The sequence below is a fragment of the Oncorhynchus gorbuscha genome, unplaced genomic scaffold (assembly GCF_021184085.1).
Source record: "Oncorhynchus gorbuscha isolate QuinsamMale2020 ecotype Even-year unplaced genomic scaffold, OgorEven_v1.0 Un_scaffold_1000, whole genome shotgun sequence".
Taxonomy (NCBI): Eukaryota; Metazoa; Chordata; class Actinopteri; order Salmoniformes; family Salmonidae; genus Oncorhynchus; species Oncorhynchus gorbuscha.
The window spans coordinates 82501-87500 of record NW_025745917.1 but is presented as its reverse complement, the minus strand read 5'-3'; the positions used below and the strand labels follow the sequence as shown (position 1 = coordinate 87500).

The window sequence follows — 5000 nt, the reverse complement described above, 5'->3', positions numbered from 1 at the left end:
GTAGTGAGGTTATCTAGATGGTTAGGTCTGTAGTGAGGTCTGTAGTGAGGTCTGTAGTGAGGTTATCTAGATGGTTAGGTCTGTAGTGAGGTCTGTAGTGAGGTTATCTAGATGGTGAGGTCTGTAGTGAGGTTATCTAGATGGTTAGGTCTGTAGTGAGGTCTGTAGTGGGGTTATCTAGATGGTTAGGTCTGTAGTGAGGTCTGTAGTGAGGTTATCTAGATGGTGAGGTCTGTAGTGAGGTCTGTAGTGAGGTTATCTAGATGGTTAGGTCTGTAGTGAGGTCTGTAGTGAGGTTATCTAGATGGTGAGGTCTGTAGTGAGGTCTGTAGTGAGGTTATCTAGATGGTGAGGTCTGTAGTGAGGTCTGTAGTGAGGTTATCTAGATGGTTAGGTCTGTAGTGAGGTCTGTAGTGAGGTTATCTAGATGGTTAGGTCTGTAGTGAGGTCTGTAGTGAGGTTATCTAGATGGTTGGGTCTGTAGTGAGGTTATCTAGATGGTTAGGTCTGTAGTGAGGTCATCTAGATGGTTAGGTCTGTAGTGAGGTTATCTAGATGGTTGGGTCTGTAGTGAGGTTATCTAGATGGTTAGGTCTGTAGTGAGGTTATCTAGATGGTTAGGTCTGTAGTGAGGTTATCTAGATGGTGAGGTCTGTAGTGAGGTTATCTAGATGGTTATGTCTGTAGTGAGGTTATCTAGATGGTGAGGTCTGTAGTGAGGTCTGTAGTGGGGTTATCTAGATGGTTAGGTCTGTAGTGAGGTTATCTAGATGGTTAGGTCTGTAGTGAGGTTATCTAGATGGTGAGGTCTGTAGTGAGGTTATCTAGATGGTTAGGTCTGTAGTGAGGTCTGTAGTGAGGTTATCTAGATGGTTAGGTCTGTAGTGAGGTCTGTAGTGAGGTTATCTAGATGGTTAGGTCTGTAGTGAGGTCTGTAGTGAGGTTATCTAGATGGTTAGGTCTGTAGTGAGGTTATCTAGATGGTTAGGTCTGTAGTGAGGTTATCTAGATGGTTAGGTCTGTAGTGAGGTCTGTAGTGAGGTTATCTAGATGGTTAGGTCTGTAGTGAGGTCTGTAGTGGGGTTATCTAGATGGTGAGGTCTGTAGTGAGGTTATCTAGATGGTTAGGTCTGTAGTGAGGTTATCTAGATGGTTAGGTCTGTAGTGAGGTCTGTAGTGAGGTTATCTAGATGGTTAGGTCTGTAGTGAGGTTATCTAGATGGTTAGGTCTGTAGTGAGGTTATCTAGATGGTTAGGTCTGTAGTGAGGTTATCTAGATGGTGAGGTCTGTAGTGAGGTTATCTAGATGGTTAGGTCTGTAGTGAGGTTATCTAGATGGTTAGGTCTGTAGTGAGGTTATCTAGATGGTTAGGTCTGTAGTGAGGTTATCTAGATGGTGAGGTCTGTAGTGAGGTTATCTAGATGGTTAGGTCTGTAGTGAGGTCTGTAGTGAGGTTATCTAGATGGTGAGGTCTGTAGTGAGGTCATCTAGATGGTTGGGTCTGTAGTGAGGTCTGTAGTGAGGTTATCTAGATGGTTAGGTCTGTAGTGAGGTTATCTAGATCGTGAGGTCTGTAGTGAGGTCATCTAGATGGTTGGGTCTGTAGTGAGGCCTGTAGTGGGATTATCTAGATGGTGAGGTCTGTAGTGAGGTCATCTAGATGGTTGGGTCTGTAGTGAGGTCTGTAGTGAGGTTATCTAGATGGTGAGGTCTGTAGTGAGGTCATCTAGATGGTTGGGTCTGTAGTGAGGTCTGTAGTGGGATTATCTAGATGGTGAGGTCTGTAGTGAGGTCATCTAGATGGTTGGGTCTGTAGTGAGGTCTGTAGTGAGGTCATCTAGATGGTTGGGTCTGTAGTGAGGTTATCTAGATGGTTAGGTCTGTAGTGAGGTTATCTAGATGGTTAGGTCTGTAGTGAGGTCTGTAGTGAGGTTATCTAGATGGTTAGGTCTGTAGTGAGGTCATCTAGATGGTTGGGTCTGTAGTGAGGTCTGTAGTGAGGTTATCTAGATGGTTAGGTCTGTAGTGAGGTCTGTAGTGAGGTTATCTAGATGGTTAGGTCTGTAGTGAGGTCTGTAGTGAGGTTATCTAGATGGTGAGGTCTGTAGTGAGGTCTGTAGTGAGGTTATCTAGATGGTTAGGTCTGTAGTGAGGTTATCTAGATGGTGAGGTCTGTAGTGAGGTCTGTAGTGAGGTTATCTAGATGGTTAGGTCTGTAGTGAGGTTATCTAGATGGTTAGGTCTGTAGTGAGGTTATCTAGATGGTGAGGTCTGTAGTGAGGTTATCTAGATGGTTAGGTCTGTAGTGAGGTTATCTAGATGGTGAGGTCTGTAGTGAGGTTATCTAGATGGTTGGGTCTGTAGTGAGGTTATCTAGATGGTTAGGTCTGTAGTGAGGTTATCTAGATGGTGAGGTCTGTAGTGAGGTCTGTAGTGAGGTTATCTAGATGGTGAGGTCTGTAGTGAGGTCTGTAGTGAGGTTATCTAGATGGTTAGGTCTGTAGTGAGGTTATCTAGATGGTGAGGTTATCTAGAGGTTGGGTCTAGATGGTTGGGTCTGTAGTGAGGTTATCTAGATGGTCTGTAGTGAGGTCTGATGGAGGTTATCTAGATGGTTGAGGTTATCTAGATGGTTGGGTCTGTAGGGGGTCTGTAGTGAGGTTATCTAGATGGTTAGGTCTGTAGTGAGGTCTGTAGTGAGGTCTGTAGTGAGGTTATCTAGATGGTTAGGTCTGTAGTGAGGTCTGTATCTAGATGGTTGGGTCTGTAGTGAGGTCTGTAGTGAGGTTATCTAGATGGTTAGGTCTGTAGTGAGGTCATCTAGATGGTTGGGTCTGTAGTGGGGTCTGTAGTGAGGTTATCTAGATGGTTAGGTCTGTAGTGAGGTCTGTAGTGAGGTTATCTAGATGGTTAGGTCTGTAGTGAGGTCATCTAGATGGTTGGGTCTGTAGTGAGGTTATCTAGATGGTTGGGTCTGTAGTGAGGTTATCTAGATGGTTAGGTCTGTAGTGAGGTCTGTAGTGAGGTTATCTAGATGGTTAGGTCTGTAGTGAGGTTATCTAGATGGTTATGTCTGTAGTGAGGTTATCTAGATGGTTAGGTCTGTAGTGAGGTCTGTAGTGAGGTTATCTAGATGGTTAGGTCTGTAGTGAGGTTATCTAGATGGTTGGGTCTGTAGTGAGGTTATCTAGATGGTTAGGTCTGTAGTGAGGTTATCTAGATGGTTGGGTCTGTAGTGAGGTCTGTAGTGAGGTTATCTAGATGGTTAGGTCTGTAGTGAGGTCTGTAGTGAGGTTATCTAGATGGTTAGGTCTGTAGTGAGGTCTGTAGTGAGGTTATCTAGATGGTTAGGTCTGTAGTGAGGTCTGTAGTGAGGTCTGTAGTGAGGTTATCTAGATGGTTAGGTCTGTAGTGAGGTCTGTAGTGAGGTTATCTAGATGGTTAGGTCTGTAGTGAGGTTATCTAGATGGTTAGGTCTGTAGTGAGGTCTGTAGTGAGGTTATCTAGATGGTGAGGTCTGTAGTGAGGTTATCTAGATGGTTAGGTCTGTAGTGGGGTCTGTAATGAGGTTATCTAGATGGTTAGGTCTGTAGTGAGGTCTGTAGTGAGGTTATCTAGATGGTTAGGTCTGTAGTGAGGTCTGTAGTGAGGTTATCTAGATGGTTAGGTCTGTAGTGAGGTCTGTAGTGAGGTCTGTAGTGAGGTTATCTAGATGGTTAGGTCTGTAGTGAGGTCTGTAGTGAGGTTATCTAGATGGTTAGGTCTGTAGTGAGGTTATCTAGATGGTTAGGTCTGTAGTGAGGTCTGTAGTGAGGTTATCTAGATGGTGAGGTCTGTAGTGAGGTTATCTAGATGGTTAGGTCTGTAGTGGGGTCTGTAATGAGGTTATCTAGATGGTTGGGTCTGTAGTGAGGTCTGTAGTGAGGTTATCTAGATGGTTAGGTCTGTAGTGAGGTTATCTAGATGGTTAGGTCTGTAGTGAGGTCTGTAGTGAGGTTATCTAGATGGTGAGGTCTGTAGTGAGGTTATCTAGATGGTGAGGTCTGTAGTGAGGTTATCTAGATGGTGAGGTCTGTAGTGAGGTCTGTAGTGAGGTTATCTAGATGGTGAGGTCTGTAGTGAGGTTATCTAGATGGTTAGGTCTGTAGTGAGGTTATCTAGATGGTTATGTCTGTAGTGAGGTTATCTAGATGGTGAGGTCTGTAGTGAGGTTATCTAGATGGTTAGGTCTGTAGTGAGGTTATCTAGATGGTTATGTCTGTAGTGAGGTTATCTAGATGGTGAGGTCTGTAGTGAGGTTATCTAGATGGTTAGGTCTGTAGTGAGGTTATCTAGATGGTTGGGTCTGTAGTGAGGTCTGTAGTGAGGTTATCTAGATGGTTGGGTCTGTAGTGAGGTCTGTAGTGAGGTCTGTAGTGAGGTTATCTAGATGGTTAGGTCTGTAGTGAGGTCTGTAGTGAGGTTATCTAGATGGTGGGGTCTGTAGTGGGGTTATCTAGATGGTGAGGTCTGTAGTGGGGTTATCTAGATGGTGGGGTCTGTAGTGGGGTTATCTAGATGGTGAGGTCTGTAGTGGGGTTATCTAGATGGTGGGGTCTGTAGTGGGGTTATCTAGATGGTGGGGTCTGTAGTGGGGTTATCTAGATGGTGAGGTCTGTAGTGAGGTCTGTAGTGAGGTTATCTAGATGGTTAGGTCTGTAGTGAGGTCTGTAGTGAGGTTATCTAGATGGTTAGGTCTGTAGTGAGGTCTGTAGTGAGGTTATCTAGATGGTTAGGTCTGTAGTGAGGTCTGGTTGGGTCTGAGGAGGTTATCTAGATGGTTGGGTCTGTAGTGGGGTTATCTAGATGGTTAGGTCTGTAGTGAGGTTATCTAGATGGTTGGGTCTGTAGTGAGGTCTGTAGTGAGGTTATCTAGATGGTTGGGTCTGTAGTGAGGTTATCTAGATGGTTAGGTCTGTAGTGAGGTCTGTAGTGAGGTTATCTAGATGGTGAGGTCTGT

General features: G+C 44.6%; 1 protein-coding gene across 1 annotated transcript in view; it reads left to right on the top strand.

Moving 5' to 3' along the window:
- LOC124020941 (vacuolar protein sorting-associated protein 13C-like) overlaps window positions 1-5000 on the top strand; it is a 196375-nt gene that overhangs the window by 150053 nt on the left and 41322 nt on the right.